Raw genomic sequence first — 18,342 nt, 5'->3', positions numbered from 1 at the left:
AGAAGTAGGCTGAATCGCTGCAAGGGCTGAACAGCAGTATCGGGCAGGCTCGGGCAACGCGCGGCCCGTTCGGGTTATCGCTTCTCGGCCTTTTGGCTAAGATCAAGTGTAGTATCTGTTCTTATCAGTTTAATATCTGATACGTCCCCTATCTGGGGACCATATATTAAATGGATTTTTAGAACAGGGAGATGGAAATAGAGCTTGCTCTGTCCACTCCACGCATTGACCTGGTATTGCAGTATTTCCAGGACCGGTGCACCCTTTCCTTATGTGTTGACTAAAAGCAGATTCCAAAAGTGTTTTTTGTCTTTGCTATTGTTTCTGTCTTTCTGAAGGGATCTCCCCTTTTAATCCCATTATTTCAACACCTGTTGGACAATGCATGAGTGATAATGAGCTCATTGATTAAATGCAATTAATGAATAGATTGCCACCTCTTGTTGTGTGTCGTCTGTGTTTCTGTGTTTCCGGCATTTCACATTGGAACACCTCATTCACCTTCCTTGTCTTCTCTCCGCCCTCCCTTTTAGGTAAGTTAAAGAGCTGCACCTGAGCCAGCCACTGATTGATTGATTGATTGATTGATTGATTGATTGATTGATTGATTGATTGATTGATTGATGCAGCACAACAGTCAAATAGTGGAGTGGAGTAGGGGAACAGCAAACAGCCAATAAAGCAGCCCGCCCGCTCGCCTGCCCGCCACAATGGACCTACCTGTGTACACTAGATGGATGTGATGGAATGTACTGTCGTCCCTACATTTCAAGAAGAAGTAAGAATTGCAGTTGCAACAAAGCCTTGCTTGCCTACAAAGAGAGCAGCAATTTGGATTTGTTACTATGTTACCTAGAAGAATAACAAACTGTGCAAGGATGGAGGTTGTAGGAGCAAGGAGAAGTTGTCTGTAAAGTTGGTGGATGCCTATTTTCCATTTTGCAGTCCCTTGTCTCCCTCTTGTGGCCTCCTGGAGGCAACTAGCTGTGCAAAAAAAAGACAGCCTGGCGGCCGGCTGTTGCAGTGTTGCCCTCTCAGGCAACACTGAGTGACTGACTGAGCCTCACCGTCTTATATAAAGTTCAGACGGAACTTTGCACGTGTCATAGTGGAGCCCTCAGGATTCCAGAGCCAGCTTTCTGACATCATAATGGGGCCTCAGAGATAAAAGCCTGGGCCCAGGCAGTGTTGGTCAGTGCTGCTCAGCAGGCAGCACTGGACTGGACTGGATTACAGCTGATACAAGGTGTGAAGGAACAAGGGGTGGCTGTGGGCATGCACTTGCTGCCGCTGCCAGTGTTTATCTGCATGGCAGCAGGGCATTTGGGCGTTGCCAGGAAGGCGTTTTTATGTAGATTCCTCCTCTTTCAGCACTGCATTGTGGTGCAAGCAAAAGAAGCAAATCCTGTCTGGCTTCCTCTCCGGCCTTTATTCACCTCCCGTGTAGCTGTGAGTGTGTGAGCCTGCAGGGCCCCATGGAATTGCCTAGAAGTAGGCTGAATCGCTGCAAGGGCTGAACAGCAGTATCGGGCAGGCTCGGGCAACGCGCGGCCCGTTCGGGTTATCGCTTCTCGGCCTTTTGGCTAAGATCAAGTGTAGTATCTGTTCTTATCAGTTTAATATCTGATACGTCCCCTATCTGGGGACCATATATTAAATGGATTTTTAGAACAGGGAGATGGAAATAGAGCTTGCTCTGTCCACTCCACGCATTGACCTGGTATTGCAGTATTTCCAGGACCGGTGCACCCTTTCCTTATGTGTTGACTAAAAGCAGATTCCAAAAGTGTTTTTTGTCTTTGCTATTGTTTCTGTCTTTCTGAAGGGATCTCCCCTTTTAATCCCATTATTTCAACACCTGTTGGACAATGCATGAGTGATAATGAGCTCATTGATTAAATGCAATTAATGAATAGATTGCCACCTCTTGTTGTGTGTCGTCTGTGTTTCTGTGTTTCCGGCATTTCACATTGGAACACCTCATTCACCTTCCTTGTCTTCTCTCCGCCCTCCCTTTTAGGTAAGTTAAAGAGCTGCACCTGAGCCAGCCACTGATTGATTGATTGATTGATTGATTGATTGATTGATTGATTGATTGATTGATTGATTGATTGATGCAGCACAACAGTCAAATAGTGGAGTGGAGTAGGGGAACAGCAAACAGCCAATAAAGCAGCCCGCCCGCTCGCCTGCCCGCCACAATGGACCTACCTGTGTACACTAGATGGATGTGATGGAATGTACTGTCGTCCCTACATTTCAAGAAGAAGTAAGAATTGCAGTTGCAACAAAGCCTTGCTTGCCTACAAAGAGAGCAGCAATTTGGATTTGTTACTATGTTACCTAGAAGAATAACAAACTGTGCAAGGATGGAGGTTGTAGGAGCAAGGAGAAGTTGTCTGTAAAGTTGGTGGATGCCTATTTTCCATTTTGCAGTCCCTTGTCTCCCTCTTGTGGCCTCCTGGAGGCAACTAGCTGTGCAAAAAAAAGACAGCCTGGCGGCCGGCTGTTGCAGTGTTGCCCTCTCAGGCAACACTGAGTGACTGACTGAGCCTCACCGTCTTATATAAAGTTCAGACGGAACTTTGCACGTGTCATAGTGGAGCCCTCAGGATTCCAGAGCCAGCTTTCTGACATCATAATGGGGCCTCAGAGATAAAAGCCTGGGCCCAGGCAGTGTTGGTCAGTGCTGCTCAGCAGGCAGCACTGGACTGGACTGGATTACAGCTGATACAAGGTGTGAAGGAACAAGGGGTGGCTGTGGGCATGCACTTGCTGCCGCTGCCAGTGTTTATCTGCATGGCAGCAGGGCATTTGGGCGTTGCCAGGAAGGCGTTTTTATGTAGATTCCTCCTCTTTCAGCACTGCATTGTGGTGCAAGCAAAAGAAGCAAATCCTGTCTGGCTTCCTCTCCGGCCTTTATTCACCTCCCGTGTAGCTGTGAGTGTGTGAGCCTGCAGGGCCCCATGGAATTGCCTAGAAGTAGGCTGAATCGCTGCAAGGGCTGAACAGCAGTATCGGGCAGGCTCGGGCAACGCGCGGCCCGTTCGGGTTATCGCTTCTCGGCCTTTTGGCTAAGATCAAGTGTAGTATCTGTTCTTATCAGTTTAATATCTGATACGTCCCCTATCTGGGGACCATATATTAAATGGATTTTTAGAACAGGGAGATGGAAATAGAGCTTGCTCTGTCCACTCCACGCATTGACCTGGTATTGCAGTATTTCCAGGACCGGTGCACCCTTTCCTTATGTGTTGACTAAAAGCAGATTCCAAAAGTGTTTTTTGTCTTTGCTATTGTTTCTGTCTTTCTGAAGGGATCTCCCCTTTTAATCCCATTATTTCAACACCTGTTGGACAATGCATGAGTGATAATGAGCTCATTGATTAAATGCAATTAATGAATAGATTGCCACCTCTTGTTGTGTGTCGTCTGTGTTTCTGTGTTTCCGGCATTTCACATTGGAACACCTCATTCACCTTCCTTGTCTTCTCTCCGCCCTCCCTTTTAGGTAAGTTAAAGAGCTGCACCTGAGCCAGCCACTGATTGATTGATTGATTGATTGATTGATTGATTGATTGATGCAGCACAACAGTCAAATAGTGGAGTGGAGTAGGGGAACAGCAAACAGCCAATAAAGCAGCCCGCCCGCTCGCCTGCCCGCCACAATGGACCTACCTGTGTACACTAGATGGATGTGATGGAATGTACTGTCGTCCCTACATTTCAAGAAGAAGTAAGAATTGCAGTTGCAACAAAGCCTTGCTTGCCTACAAAGAGAGCAGCAATTTGGATTTGTTACTATGTTACCTAGAAGAATAACAAACTGTGCAAGGATGGAGGTTGTAGGAGCAAGGAGAAGTTGTCCGTAAAGTTGGTGGATGCCTATTTTCCATTTTGCAGTCCCTTGTCTCCCTCTTGTGGCCTCCTGGAGGCAACTAGCTGTGCAAAAAAAAGACAGCCTGGCGGCCGGCTGTTGCAGTGTTGCCCTCTCAGGCAACACTGAGTGACTGACTGAGCCTCACCGTCTTATATAAAGTTCAGACGGAACTTTGCACGTGTCATAGTGGAGCCCTCAGGATTCCAGAGCCAGCTTTCTGACATCATAATGGGGCCTCGGAGATAAAAGCCTGGGCCCAGGCAGTGTTGGTCAGTGCTGCTCAGCAGGCAGCACTGGACTGGACTGGATTACAGCTGATACAAGGTGTGAAGGAACAAGGGGTGGCTGTGGGCATGCACTTGCTGCCGCTGCCAGTGTTTATCTGCATGGCAGCAGGGCATTTGGGCGTTGCCAGGAAGGCGTTTTTATGTAGATTCCTCCTCTTTCAGCACTGCATTGTGGTGCAAGCAAAAGAAGCAAATCCTGTCTGGCTTCCTCTCCGGCCTTTATTCACCTCCCGTGTAGCTGTGAGTGTGTGAGCCTGCAGGGCCCCATGGAATTGCCTAGAAGTAGGCTGAATCGCTGCAAGGGCTGAACAGCAGTATCGGGCAGGCTCGGGCAACGCGCGGCCCGTTCGGGTTATCGCTTCTCGGCCTTTTGGCTAAGATCAAGTGTAGTATCTGTTCTTATCAGTTTAATATCTGATACGTCCCCTATCTGGGGACCATATATTAAATGGATTTTTAGAACAGGGAGATGGAAATAGAGCTTGCTCTGTCCACTCCACGCATTGACCTGGTATTGCAGTATTTCCAGGACCGGTGCACCCTTTCCTTATGTGTTGACTAAAAGCAGATTCCAAAAGTGTTTTTTGTCTTTGCTATTGTTTCTGTCTTTCTGAAGGATCTCCCCTTTTAATCCCATTATTTCAACACCTGTTGGACAATGCATGAGTGATAATGAGCTCATTGATTAAATGCAATTAATGAATAGATTGCCACCTCTTGTTGTGTGTCGTCTGTGTTTCTGTGTTTCCGGCATTTCACATTGGAACACCTCATTCACCTTCCTTGTCTTCTCTCCGCCCTCCCTTTTAGGTAAGTTAAAGAGCTGCACCTGAGCCAGCCACTTGATTGATTGATTGATTGATTGATTGATTGATTGATTGATTGATTGATTGATGCAGCACAACAGTCAAATAGTGGAGTGGAGTAGGGGAACAGCAAACAGCCAATAAAGCAGCCCGCCCGCTCGCCTGCCCGCCACAATGGACCTACCTGTGTACACTAGATGGATGTGATGGAATGTACTGTCGTCCCTACATTTCAAGAAGAAGTAAGAATTGCAGTTGCAACAAAGCCTTGCTTGCCTACAAAGAGAGCAGCAATTTGGATTTGTTACTATGTTACCTAGAAGAATAACAAACTGTGCAAGGATGGAGGTTGTAGGAGCAAGGAGAAGTTGTCTGTAAAGTTGGTGGATGCCTATTTTCCATTTTGCAATCCCTTGTCTCCCTCTTGTGGCCTCCTGGAGGCAACTAGCTGTGCAAAAAAAAGACAGCCTGGCGGCCGGCTGTTGCAGTGTTGCCCTCTCAGGCAACACTGAGTGACTGACTGAGCCTCACCGTCTTATATAAAGTTCAGACGGAACTTTGCACGTGTCATAGTGGAGCCCTCAGGATTCCAGAGCCAGCTTTCTGACATCATAATGGGGCCTCAGAGATAAAAGCCTGGGCCCAGGCAGTGTTGGTCAGTGCTGCTCAGCAGGCAGCACTGGACTGGACTGGATTACAGCTGATACAAGGTGTGAAGGAACAAGGGGTGGCTGTGGGCATGCACTTGCTGCCGCTGCCAGTGTTTATCTGCATGGCAGCAGGGCATTTGGGCGTTGCCAGGAAGGCGTTTTTATGTAGATTCCTCCTCTTTCAGCACTGCATTGTGGTGCAAGCAAAAGAAGCAAATCCTGTCTGGCTTCCTCTCCGGCCTTTATTCACCTCCCGTGTAGCTGTGAGTGTGTGAGCCTGCAGGGCCCCATGGAATTGCCTAGAAGTAGGCTGAATCGCTGCAAGGGCTGAACAGCAGTATCGGGCAGGCTCGGGCAACGCGCGGCCCGTTCGGGTTATCGCTTCTCGGCCTTTTGGCTAAGATCAAGTGTAGTATCTGTTCTTATCAGTTTAATATCTGATACGTCCCCTATCTGGGGACCATATATTAAATGGATTTTTAGAACAGGGAGATGGAAATAGAGCTTGCTCTGTCCACTCCACGCATTGACCTGGTATTGCAGTATTTCCAGGACCGGTGCACCCTTTCCTTATGTGTTGACTAAAAGCAGATTCCAAAAGTGTTTTTTGTCTTTGCTATTGTTTCTGTCTTTCTGAAGGGATCTCCCCTTTTAATCCCATTATTTCAACACCTGTTGGACAATGCATGAGTGATAATGAGCTCATTGATTAAATGCAATTAATGAATAGATTGCCACCTCTTGTTGTGTGTCGTCTGTGTTTCTGTGTTTCCGGCATTTCACATTGGAACACCTCATTCACCTTCCTTGTCTTCTCTCCGCCCTCCCTTTTAGGTAAGTTAAAGAGCTGCACCTGAGCCAGCCACTGATTGATTGATTGATTGATTGATTGATTGATTGATTGATTGATTGATTGATGCAGCACAACAGTCAAATAGTGGAGTGGAGTAGGGGAACAGCAAACAGCCAATAAAGCAGCCCGCCCGCTCGCCTGCCCGCCACAATGGACCTACCTGTGTACACTAGATGGATGTGATGGAATGTACTGTCGTCCCTACATTTCAAGAAGAAGTAAGAATTGCAGTTGCAACAAAGCCTTGCTTGCCTACAAAGAGAGCAGCAATTTGGATTTGTTACTATGTTACCTAGAAGAATAACAAACTGTGCAAGGATGGAGGTTGTAGGAGCAAGGAGAAGTTGTCTGTAAAGTTGGTGGATGCCTATTTTCCATTTTGCAGTCCCTTGTCTCCCTCTTGTGGCCTCCTGGAGGCAACTAGCTGTGCAAAAAAAAGACAGCCTGGCGGCCGGCTGTTGCAGTGTTGCCCTCTCAGGCAACACTGAGTGACTGACTGAGCCTCACCGTCTTATATAAAGTTCAGACGGAACTTTGCACGTGTCATAGTGGAGCCCTCAGGATTCCAGAGCCAGCTTTCTGACATCATAATGGGGCCTCAGAGATAAAAGCCTGGGCCCAGGCAGTGTTGGTCAGTGCTGCTCAGCAGGCAGCACTGGACTGGACTGGATTACAGCTGATACAAGGTGTGAAGGAACAAGGGGTGGCTGTGGGCATGCACTTGCTGCCGCTGCCAGTGTTTATCTGCATGGCAGCAGGGCATTTGGGCGTTGCCAGGAAGGCGTTTTTATGTAGATTCCTCCTCTTTCAGCACTGCATTGTGGTGCAAGCAAAAGAAGCAAATCCTGTCTGGCTTCCTCTCCGGCCTTTATTCACCTCCCGTGTAGCTGTGAGTGTGTGAGCCTGCAGGGCCCCATGGAATTGCCTAGAAGTAGGCTGAATCGCTGCAAGGGCTGAACAGCAGTATCGGGCAGGCTCGGGCAACGCGCGGCCCGTTCGGGTTATCGCTTCTCGGCCTTTTGGCTAAGATCAAGTGTAGTATCTGTTCTTATCAGTTTAATATCTGATACGTCCCCTATCTGGGGACCATATATTAAATGGATTTTTAGAACAGGGAGATGGAAATAGAGCTTGCTCTGTCCACTCCACGCATTGACCTGGTATTGCAGTATTTCCAGGACCGGTGCACCCTTTCCTTATGTGTTGACTAAAAGCAGATTCCAAAAGTGTTTTTTGTCTTTGCTATTGTTTCTGTCTTTCTGAAGGGATCTCCCCTTTTAATCCCATTATTTCAACACCTGTTGGACAATGCATGAGTGATAATGAGCTCATTGATTAAATGCAATTAATGAATAGATTGCCACCTCTTGTTGTGTGTCGTCTGTGTTTCTGTGTTTCCGGCATTTCACATTGGAACACCTCATTCACCTTCCTTGTCTTCTCTCCGCCCTCCCTTTTAGGTAAGTTAAAGAGCTGCACCTGAGCCAGCCACTGATTGATTGATTGATTGATTGATTGATTGATTGATGCAGCACAACAGTCAAATAGTGGAGTGGAGTAGGGGAACAGCAAACAGCCAATAAAGCAGCCCGCCCGCTCGCCTGCCCGCCACAATGGACCTACCTGTGTACACTAGATGGATGTGATGGAATGTACTGTCGTCCCTACATTTCAAGAAGAAGTAAGAATTGCAGTTGCAACAAAGCCTTGCTTGCCTACAAAGAGAGCAGCAATTTGGATTTGTTACTATGTTACCTAGAAGAATAACAAACTGTGCAAGGATGGAGGTTGTAGGAGCAAGGAGAAGTTGTCTGTAAAGTTTGTTGGATGCCTATTTTCCATTTTGCAGTCCCTTGTCTCCCTCTTGTGGCCTCCTGGAGGCAACTAGCTGTGCAAAAAAAAGACAGCCTGGCGGCCGGCTGTTGCAGTGTTGCCCTCTCAGGCAACACTGAGTGACTGACTGAGCCTCACCGTCTTATATAAAGTTCAGACGGAACTTTGCACGTGTCATAGTGGAGCCCTCAGGATTCCAGAGCCAGCTTTCTGACATCGTAATGGGGCCTCAGAGATAAAAGCCTGGGCCCAGGCAGTGTTGGTCAGTGCTGCTCAGCAGGCAGCACTGGACTGGACTGGATTACAGCTGATACAAGGTGTGAAGGAACAAGGGGTGGCTGTGGGCATGCACTTGCTGCCGCTGCCAGTGTTTATCTGCATGGCAGCAGGGCATTTGGGCGTTGCCAGGAAGGCGTTTTTATGTAGATTCCTCCTCTTTCAGCACTGCATTGTGGTGCAAGCAAAAGAAGCAAATCCTGTCTGGCTTCCTCTCCGGCCTTTATTCACCTCCCGTGTAGCTGTGAGTGTGTGAGCCTGCAGGGCCCCATGGAATTGCCTAGAAGTAGGCTGAATCGCTGCAAGGGCTGAACAGCAGTATCGGGCAGGCTCGGGCAACGCGCGGCCCGTTCGGGTTATCGCTTCTCGGCCTTTTGGCTAAGATCAAGTGTAGTATCTGTTCTTATCAGTTTAATATCTGATACGTCCCCTATCTGGGGACCATATATTAAATGGATTTTTAGAACAGGGAGATGGAAATAGAGCTTGCTCTGTCCACTCCACGCATTGACCTGGTATTGCAGTATTTCCAGGACCGGTGCACCCTTTCCTTATGTGTTGACTAAAAGCAGATTCCAAAAGTGTTTTTTGTCTTTGCTATTGTTTCTGTCTTTCTGAAGGGATCTCCCCTTTTAATCCCATTATTTCAACACCTGTTGGACAATGCATGAGTGATAATGAGCTCATTGATTAAATGCAATTAATGAATAGATTGCCACCTCTTGTTGTGTGTCGTCTGTGTTTCTGTGTTTCCGGCATTTCACATTGGAACACCTCATTCACCTTCCTTGTCTTCTCTCCGCCCTCCCTTTTAGGTAAGTTAAAGAGCTGCACCTGAGCCAGCCACTGATTGATTGATTGATTGATTGATTGATTGATTGATGCAGCACAACAGTCAAATAGTGGAGTGGAGTAGGGGAACAGCAAACAGCCAATAAAGCAGCCCGCCCGCTCGCCTGCCCGCCACAATGGACCTACCTGTGTACACTAGATGGATGTGATGGAATGTACTGTCGTCCCTACATTTCAAGAAGAAGTAAGAATTGCAGTTGCAACAAAGCCTTGCTTGCCTACAAAGAGAGCAGCAATTTGGATTTGTTACTATGTTACCTAGAAGAATAACAAACTGTGCAAGGATGGAGGTTGTAGGAGCAAGGAGAAGTTGTCTGTAAAGTTGGTGGATGCCTATTTTCCATTTTGCAGTCCCTTGTCTCCCTCTTGTGGCCTCCTGGAGGCAACTAGCTGTGCAAAAAAAAGACAGCCTGGCGGCCGGCTGTTGCAGTGTTGCCCTCTCAGGCAACACTGAGTGACTGACTGAGCCTCACCGTCTTATATAAAGTTCAGACGGAACTTTGCACGTGTCATAGTGGAGCCCTCAGGATTCCAGAGCCAGCTTTCTGACATCATAATGGGGCCTCAGAGATAAAAGCCTGGGCCCAGGCAGTGTTGGTCAGTGCTGCTCAGCAGGCAGCACTGGACTGGACTGGATTACAGCTGATAAAAGGTGTGAAGGAACAAGGGGTGGCTGTGGGCATGCACTTGCTGCCGCTGCCAGTGTTTATCTGCATGGCAGCAGGGCATTTGGGCGTTGCCAGGAAGGCGTTTTTATGTAGATTCCTCCTCTTTCAGCACTGCATTGTGGTGCAAGCAAAAGAAGCAAATCCTGTCTGGCTTCCTCTCCGGCCTTTATTCACCTCCCGTGTAGCTGTGAGTGTGTGAGCCTGCAGGGCCCCATGGAATTGCCTAGAAGTAGGCTGAATCGCTGCAAGGGCTGAACAGCAGTATCGGGCAGGCTCGGGCAACGCGCGGCCCGTTCGGGTTATCGCTTCTCGGCCTTTTGGCTAAGATCAAGTGTAGTATCTGTTCTTATCAGTTTAATATCTGATACGTCCCCTATCTGGGGACCATATATTAAATGGATTTTTAGAACAGGGAGATGGAAATAGAGCTTGCTCTGTCCACTCCACGCATTGACCTGGTATTGCAGTATTTCCAGGACCGGTGCACCCTTTCCTTATGTGTTGACTAAAAGCAGATTCCAAAAGTGTTTTTTGTCTTTGCTATTGTTTCTGTCTTTCTGAAGGGATCTCCCCTTTTAATCCCATTATTTCAACACCTGTTGGACAATGCATGAGTGATAATGAGCTCATTGATTAAATGCAATTAATGAATAGATTGCCACCTCTTGTTGTGTGTCGTCTGTGTTTCTGTGTTTCCGGCATTTCACATTGGAACACCTCATTCACCTTCCTTGTCTTCTCTCCGCCCTCCCTTTTAGGTAAGTTAAAGAGCTGCACCTGAGCCAGCCACTGATTGATTGATTGATTGATTGATTGATTGATTGATGCAGCACAACAGTCAAATAGTGGAGTGGAGTAGGGGAACAGCAAACAGCCAATAAAGCAGCCCGCCCGCTCGCCTGCCCGCCACAATGGACCTACCTGTGTACACTAGATGGATGTGATGGAATGTACTGTCGTCCCTACATTTCAAGAAGAAGTAAGAATTGCAGTTGCAACAAAGCCTTGCTTGCCTACAAAGAGAGCAGCAATTTGGATTTGTTACTATGTTACCTAGAAGAATAACAAACTGTGCAAGGATGGAGGTTGTAGGAGCAAGGAGAAGTTGTCTGTAAAGTTGGTGGATGCCTATTTTCCATTTTGCAGTCCCTTGTCTCCCTCTTGTGGCCTCCTGGAGGCAACTAGCTGTGCAAAAAAAAGACAGCCTGGCGGCCGGCTGTTGCAGTGTTGCCCTCTCAGGCAACACTGAGTGACTGACTGAGCCTCACCGTCTTATATAAAGTTCAGACGGAACTTTGCACGTGTCATAGTGGAGCCCTCAGGATTCCAGAGCCAGCTTTCTGACATCATAATGGGGCCTCAGAGATAAAAGCCTGGGCCCAGGCAGTGTTGGTCAGTGCTGCTCAGCAGGCAGCACTGGACTGGACTGGATTACAGCTGATAAAAGGTGTGAAGGAACAAGGGGTGGCTGTGGGCATGCACTTGCTGCCGCTGCCAGTGTTTATCTGCATGGCAGCAGGGCATTTGGGCGTTGCCAGGAAGGCGTTTTTATGTAGATTCCTCCTCTTTCAGCACTGCATTGTGGTGCAAGCAAAAGAAGCAAATCCTGTCTGGCTTCCTCTCCGGCCTTTATTCACCTCCCGTGTAGCTGTGAGTGTGTGAGCCTGCAGGGCCCCATGGAATTGCCTAGAAGTAGGCTGAATCGCTGCAAGGGCTGAACAGCAGTATCGGGCAGGCTCGGGCAACGCGCGGCCCGTTCGGGTTATCGCTTCTCGGCCTTTTGGCTAAGATCAAGTGTAGTATCTGTTCTTATCAGTTTAATATCTGATACGTCCCCTATCTGGGGACCATATATTAAATGGATATTTAGAACAGGGAGATGGAAATAGAGCTTGCTCTGTCCACTCCACGCATTGACCTGGTATTGCAGTATTTCCAGGACCGGTGCACCCTTTCCTTATGTGTTGACTAAAAGCAGATTCCAAAAGTGTTTTTTGTCTTTGCTATTGTTTCTGTCTTTCTGAAGGGATCTCCCCTTTTAATCCCATTATTTCAACACCTGTTGGACAATGCATGAGTGATAATGAGCTCATTGATTAAATGCAATTAATGAATAGATTGCCACCTCTTGTTGTGTGTCGTCTGTGTTTCTGTGTTTCCGGCATTTCACATTGGAACACCTCATTCACCTTCCTTGTCTTCTCTCCGCCCTCCCTTTTAGGTAAGTTAAAGAGCTGCACCTGAGCCAGCCACTGATTGATTGATTGATTGATTGATTGATTGATTGATTGATTGATTGATTGATTGATTGATTGATGCAGCACAACAGTCAAATAGTGGAGTGGAGTAGGGGAACAGCAAACAGCCAATAAAGCAGCCCGCCCGCTCGCCTGCCCGCCACAATGGACCTACCTGTGTACACTAGATGGATGTGATGGAATGTACTGTCGTCCCTACATTTCAAGAAGAAGTAAGAATTGCAGTTGCAACAAAGCCTTGCTTGCCTACAAAGAGAGCAGCAATTTGGATTTGTTACTATGTTACCTAGAAGAATAACAAACTGTGCAAGGATGGAGGTTGTAGGAGCAAGGAGAAGTTGTCTGTAAAGTTGGTGGATGCCTATTTTCCATTTTGCAGTCCCTTGTCTCCCTCTTGTGGCCTCCTGGAGGCAACTAGCTGTGCAAAAAAAAGACAGCCTGGCGGCCGGCTGTTGCAGTGTTGCCCTCTCAGGCAACACTGAGTGACTGACTGAGCCTCACCGTCTTATATAAAGTTCAGACGGAACTTTGCACGTGTCATAGTGGAGCCCTCAGGATTCCAGAGCCAGCTTTCTGACATCATAATGGGGCCTCAGAGATAAAAGCCTGGGCCCAGGCAGTGTTGGTCAGTGCTGCTCAGCAGGCAGCACTGGACTGGACTGGATTACAGCTGATACAAGGTGTGAAGGAACAAGGGGTGGCTGTGGGCATGCACTTGCTGCCGCTGCCAGTGTTTATCTGCATGGCAGCAGGGCATTTGGGCGTTGCCAGGAAGGCGTTTTTATGTAGATTCCTCCTCTTTCAGCACTGCATTGTGGTGCAAGCAAAAGAAGCAAATCCTGTCTGGCTTCCTCTCCGGCCTTTATTCACCTCCCGTGTAGCTGTGAGTGTGTGAGCCTGCAGGGCCCCATGGAATTGCCTAGAAGTAGGCTGAATCGCTGCAAGGGCTGAACAGCAGTATCGGGCAGGCTCGGGCAACGCGCGGCCCGTTCGGGTTATCGCTTCTCGGCCTTTTGGCTAAGATCAAGTGTAGTATCTGTTCTTATCAGTTTAATATCTGATACGTCCCCTATCTGGGGACCATATATTAAATGGATTTTTAGAACAGGGAGATGGAAATAGAGCTTGCTCTGTCCACTCCACGCATTGACCTGGTATTGCAGTATTTCCAGGACCGGTGCACCCTTTCCTTATGTGTTGACTAAAAGCAGATTCCAAAAGTGTTTTTTGTCTTTGCTATTGTTTCTGTCTTTCTGAAGGGATCTCCCCTTTTAATCCCATTATTTCAACACCTGTTGGACAATGCATGAGTGATAATGAGCTCATTGATTAAATGCAATTAATGAATAGATTGCCACCTCTTGTTGTGTGTCGTCTGTGTTTCTGTGTTTCCGGCATTTCACATTGGAACACCTCATTCACCTTCCTTGTCTTCTCTCCGCCCTCCCTTTTAGGTAAGTTAAAGAGCTGCACCTGAGCCAGCCACTGATTGATTGATTGATTGATTGATTGATTGATTGATTGATTGATTGATGCAGCACAACAGTCAAATAGTGGAGTGGCGTAGGGGAACAGCAAACAGCCAATAAAGCAGCCCGCCCGCTCGCCTGCCCGCCACAATGGACCTACCTGTGTACACTAGATGGATGTGATGGAATGTACTGTCGTCCCTACATTTCAAGAAGAAGTAAGAATTGCAGTTGCAACAAAGCCTTGCTTGCCTACAAAGAGAGCAGCAATTTGGATTTGTTACTATGTTACCTAGAAGAATAACAAACTGTGCAAGGATGGAGGTTGTAGGAGCAAGGAGAAGTTGTCTGTAAAGTTGGTGGATGCCTATTTTCCATTTTGCAGTCCCTTGTCTCCCTCTTGTGGCCTCCTGGAGGCAACTAGCTGTGCAAAAAAAAGACAGCCTGGCGGCCGGCTGTTGCAGTGTTGCCCTCTCAGGCAACACTGAGTGACTGACTGAGCCTCACCGTCTTATATAAAGTTCAGACGGAACTTTGCACGTGTCATAGTGGAGCCCTCAGGATTCCAGAGCCAGCTTTCTGACATCATAATGGGGCCTCAGAGATAAAAGCCTGGGCCCAGGCAGTGTTGGTCAGTGCTGCTCAGCAGGCAGCACTGGACTGGACTGGATTACAGCTGATACAAGGTGTGAAGGAACAAGGGGTGGCTGTGGGCATGCACTTGCTGCCGCTGCCAGTGTTTATCTGCATGGCAGCAGGGCATTTGGGCGTTGCCAGGAAGGCATTTTTATGTAGATTCCTCCTCTTTCAGCACTGCATTGTGGTGCAAGCAAAAGAAGCAAATCCTGTCTGGCTTCCTCTCCGGCCTTTATTCACCTCCCGTGTAGCTGTGAGTGTGTGAGCCTGCAGGGCCCCATGGAATTGCCTAGAAGTAGGCTGAATCGCTGCAAGGGCTGAACAGCAGTATCGGGCAGGCTCGGGCAACGCGCGGCCCGTTCGGGTTATCGCTTCTCGGCCTTTTGGCTAAGATCAAGTGTAGTATCTGTTCTTATCAGTTTAATATCTGATACGTCCCCTATCTGGGGACCATATATTAAATGGATTTTTAGAACAGGGAGATGGAAATAGAGCTTGCTCTGTCCACTCCACGCATTGACCTGGTATTGCAGTATTTCCAGGACCGGTGCACCCTTTCCTTATGTGTTGACTAAAAGCAGATTCCAAAAGTGTTTTTTGTCTTTGCTATTGTTTCTGTCTTTCTGAAGGGATCTCCCCTTTTAATCCCATTATTTCAACACCTGTTGGACAATGCATGAGTGATAATGAGCTCATTGATTAAATGCAATTAATGAATAGATTGCCACCTCTTGTTGTGTGTCGTCTGTGTTTCTGTGTTTCCGGCATTTCACATTGGAACACCTCATTCACCTTCCTTGTCTTCTCTCCGCCCTCCCTTTTAGGTAAGTTAAAGAGCTGCACCTGAGCCAGCCACTGATTGATTGATTGATTGATTGATTGATTGATTGATTGATTGATTGATTGATTGATTGATGCAGCACAACAGTCAAATAGTGGAGTGGAGTAGGGGAACAGCAAACAGCCAATAAAGCAGCCCGCCCGCTCGCCTGCCCGCCACAATGGACCTACCTGTGTACACTAGATGGATGTGATGGAATGTACTGTCGTCCCTACATTTCAAGAAGAAGTAAGAATTGCAGTTGCAACAAAGCCTTGCTTGCCTACAAAGAGAGCAGCAATTTGGATTTGTTACTATGTTACCTAGAAGAATAACAAACTGTGCAAGGATGGAGGTTGTAGGAGCAAGGAGAAGTTGTCTGTAAAGTTGGTGGATGCCTATTTTCCATTTTGCAGTCCCTTGTCTCCCTCTTGTGGCCTCCTGGAGGCAACTAGCTGTGCAAAAAAAAGACAGCCTGGCGGCCGGCTGTTGCAGTGTTGCCCTCTCAGGCAACACTGAGTGACTGACTGAGCCTCACCGTCTTATATAAAGTTCAGACGGAACTTTGCACGTGTCATAGTGGAGCCCTCAGGATTCCAGAGCCAGCTTTCTGACATCATAATGGGGCCTCAGAGATAAAAGCCTGGGCCCAGGCAGTGTTGGTCAGTGCTGCTCAGCAGGCAGCACTGGACTGGACTGGATTACAGCTGATACAAGGTGTGAAGGAACAAGGGGTGGCTGTGGGCATGCACTTGCTGCCGCTGCCAGTGTTTATCTGCATGGCAGCAGGGCATTTGGGCGTTGCCAGGAAGGCGTTTTTATGTAGATTCCTCCTCTTTCAGCACTGCATTGTGGTGCAAGCAAAAGAAGCAAATCCTGTCTGGCTTCCTCTCCGGCCTTTATTCACCTCCCGTGTAGCTGTGAGTGTGTGAGCCTGCAGGGCCCCATGGAATTGCCTAGAAGTAGGCTGAATCGCTGCAAGGGCTGAACAGCAGTATCGGGCAGGCTCGGGCAACGCGCGGCCCGTTCGGGTTATCGCTTCTCGGCCTTTTGGCTAAGATCAAGTGTAGTATCTGTTCTTATCAGTTTAATATCTGATACGTCCCCTATCTGGGGACCATATATTAAATGGATTTTTAGAACAGGGAGATGGAAATAGAGCTTGCTCTGTCCACTCCACGCATTGACCTGGTATTGCAGTATTTCCAGGACCGGTGCACCCTTTCCTTATGTGTTGACTAAAAGCAGATTCCAAAAGTGTTTTTTGTCTTTGCTATTGTTTCTGTCTTTCTGAAGGGATCTCCCCTTTTAATCCCATTATTTCAACACCTGTTGGACAATGCATGAGTGATAATGAGCTCATTGATTAAATGCAATTAATGAATAGATTGCCACCTCTTGTTGTGTGTCGTCTGTGTTTCTGTGTTTCCGGCATTTCACATTGGAACACCTCATTCACCTTCCTTGTCTTCTCTCCGCCCTCCCTTTTAGGTAAGTTAAAGAGCTGCACCTGAGCCAGCCACTGATTGATTGATTGATTGATTGATTGATTGATTGATTGATTGATGCAGCACAACAGTCAAATAGTGGAGTGGCGTAGGGGAACAGCAAACAGCCAATAAAGCAGCCCGCCCGCTCGCCTGCCCGCCACAATGGACCTACCTGTGTACACTAGATGGATGTGATGGAATGTACTGTCGTCCCTACATTTCAAGAAGAAGTAAGAATTGCAGTTGCAACAAAGCCTTGCTTGCCTACAAAGAGAGCAGCAATTTGGATTTGTTACTATGTTACCTAGAAGAATAACAAACTGTGCAAGGATGGAGGTTGTAGGAGCAAGGAGAAGTTGTCTGTAAAGTTGGTGGATGCCTATTTTCCATTTTGCAGTCCCTTGTCTCCCTCTTGTGGCCTCCTGGAGGCAACTAGCTGTGCAAAAAAAAGACAGCCTGGCGGCCGGCTGTTGCAGTGTTGCCCTCTCAGGCAACACTGAGTGACTGACTGAGCCTCACCGTCTTATATAAAGTTCAGACGGAACTTTGCACGTGTCATAGTGGAGCCCTCAGGATTCCAGAGCCAGCTCTCTGACATCATAATGGGGCCTCAGAGATAAAAGCCTGGGCCCAGGCAGTGTTGGTCAGTGCTGCTCAGCAGGCAGCACTGGACTGGACTGGATTACAGCTGATACAAGGTGTGAAGGAACAAGGGGTGGCTGTGGGCATGCACTTGCTGCCGCTGCCAGTGTTTATCTGCATGGCAGCAGGGCATTTGGGCGTTGCCAGGAAGGCGTTTTTATGTAGATTCCTCCTCTTTCAGCACTGCATTGTGGTGCAAGCAAAAGAAGCAAATCCTGTCTGGCTTCCTCTCCGGCCTTTATTCACCTCCCGTGTAGCTGTGAGTGTGTGAGCCTGCAGGGCCCCATGGAATTGCCTAGAAGTAGGCTGAATCGCTGCAAGGGCTGAACAGCAGTATCGGGCAGGCTCGGGCAACGCGCGGCCCGTTCGGGTTATCGCTTCTCGGCCTTTTGGCTAAGATCAAGTGTAGTATCTGTTCTTATCAGTTTAATATCTGATACGTCCCCTATCTGGGGACCATATATTAAATGGATTTTTAGAACAGGGAGATGGAAATAGAGCTTGCTCTGTCCACTCCACGCATTGACCTGGTATTGCAGTATTTCCAGGACCGGTGCACCCTTTCCTTATGTGTTGACTAAAAGCAGATTCCAAAAGTGTTTTTTGTCTTTGCTATTGTTTCTGTCTTTCTGAAGGGATCTCCCCTTTTAATCCCATTATTTCAACACCTGTTGGACAATGCATGAGTGATAATGAGCTCATTGATTAAATGCAATTAATGAATAGATTGCCACCTCTTGTTGTGTGTCGTCTGTGTTTCTGTGTTTCCGGCATTTCACATTGGAACACCTCATTCACCTTCCTTGTCTTCTCTCCGCCCTCCCTTTTAGGTAAGTTAAAGAGCTGCACCTGAGCCAGCCACTGATTGATTGATTGATTGATTGATTGATTGATTGATGCAGCACAACAGTCAAATAGTGGA

The 18,342-nt window shown here is 47.7% G+C and overlaps 13 non-coding genes across 13 annotated transcripts; all 13 read left to right on the top strand.

The window, feature by feature from the left end:
- The first annotated feature begins 76 nt into the window (after positions 1–76).
- On the top strand, positions 77–267 carry LOC142733395 (U2 spliceosomal RNA). Its single transcript, XR_012880043.1, has one exon. It is a non-coding gene; the product is annotated as a U2 spliceosomal RNA (small nuclear RNA).
- A 1,296-nt stretch (positions 268–1,563) lies between these two features.
- LOC142733394 (U2 spliceosomal RNA) lies at positions 1,564–1,754 on the top strand. Its single transcript, XR_012880042.1, has one exon. It is a non-coding gene; the product is annotated as a U2 spliceosomal RNA (small nuclear RNA).
- Positions 1,755–3,054: 1,300 nt separating this feature from the next.
- LOC142733392 (U2 spliceosomal RNA) lies at positions 3,055–3,245 on the top strand. Its single transcript, XR_012880040.1, has one exon. It is a non-coding gene; the product is annotated as a U2 spliceosomal RNA (small nuclear RNA).
- A 1,276-nt stretch (positions 3,246–4,521) lies between these two features.
- Positions 4,522–4,712, top strand: LOC142733391 (U2 spliceosomal RNA). The gene has a single exon (XR_012880039.1). It is a non-coding gene; the product is annotated as a U2 spliceosomal RNA (small nuclear RNA).
- Positions 4,713–6,000: 1,288 nt separating this feature from the next.
- LOC142733390 (U2 spliceosomal RNA) lies at positions 6,001–6,191 on the top strand. Its single transcript, XR_012880038.1, has one exon. It is a non-coding gene; the product is annotated as a U2 spliceosomal RNA (small nuclear RNA).
- A 1,288-nt stretch (positions 6,192–7,479) lies between these two features.
- On the top strand, positions 7,480–7,670 carry LOC142733389 (U2 spliceosomal RNA). Its single transcript, XR_012880037.1, has one exon. It is a non-coding gene; the product is annotated as a U2 spliceosomal RNA (small nuclear RNA).
- Positions 7,671–8,943: 1,273 nt separating this feature from the next.
- LOC142733388 (U2 spliceosomal RNA) lies at positions 8,944–9,134 on the top strand. Its single transcript, XR_012880036.1, has one exon. It is a non-coding gene; the product is annotated as a U2 spliceosomal RNA (small nuclear RNA).
- A 1,272-nt stretch (positions 9,135–10,406) lies between these two features.
- Positions 10,407–10,597, top strand: LOC142733476 (U2 spliceosomal RNA). Its single transcript, XR_012880116.1, has one exon. It is a non-coding gene; the product is annotated as a U2 spliceosomal RNA (small nuclear RNA).
- Positions 10,598–11,869: 1,272 nt separating this feature from the next.
- LOC142733422 (U2 spliceosomal RNA) lies at positions 11,870–12,060 on the top strand. The gene has a single exon (XR_012880066.1). It is a non-coding gene; the product is annotated as a U2 spliceosomal RNA (small nuclear RNA).
- A 1,300-nt stretch (positions 12,061–13,360) lies between these two features.
- Positions 13,361–13,551, top strand: LOC142733475 (U2 spliceosomal RNA). Its single transcript, XR_012880115.1, has one exon. It is a non-coding gene; the product is annotated as a U2 spliceosomal RNA (small nuclear RNA).
- Positions 13,552–14,835: 1,284 nt separating this feature from the next.
- On the top strand, positions 14,836–15,026 carry LOC142733473 (U2 spliceosomal RNA). Its single transcript, XR_012880114.1, has one exon. It is a non-coding gene; the product is annotated as a U2 spliceosomal RNA (small nuclear RNA).
- Positions 15,027–16,322: 1,296 nt separating this feature from the next.
- LOC142733472 (U2 spliceosomal RNA) lies at positions 16,323–16,513 on the top strand. Its single transcript, XR_012880113.1, has one exon. It is a non-coding gene; the product is annotated as a U2 spliceosomal RNA (small nuclear RNA).
- A 1,280-nt stretch (positions 16,514–17,793) lies between these two features.
- LOC142733471 (U2 spliceosomal RNA) lies at positions 17,794–17,984 on the top strand. Its single transcript, XR_012880112.1, has one exon. It is a non-coding gene; the product is annotated as a U2 spliceosomal RNA (small nuclear RNA).
- Positions 17,985–18,342: the final 358 nt, after the last annotated feature.

Source organism: Rhinoderma darwinii, unplaced genomic scaffold (genome assembly GCF_050947455.1).
Source record: "Rhinoderma darwinii isolate aRhiDar2 unplaced genomic scaffold, aRhiDar2.hap1 Scaffold_954, whole genome shotgun sequence".
Taxonomy (NCBI): domain Eukaryota; kingdom Metazoa; phylum Chordata; class Amphibia; order Anura; family Rhinodermatidae; genus Rhinoderma; species Rhinoderma darwinii.
Note: the sequence above shows the minus strand (reverse complement) of the source record. Positions and strands in the feature narration are given on the sequence as shown.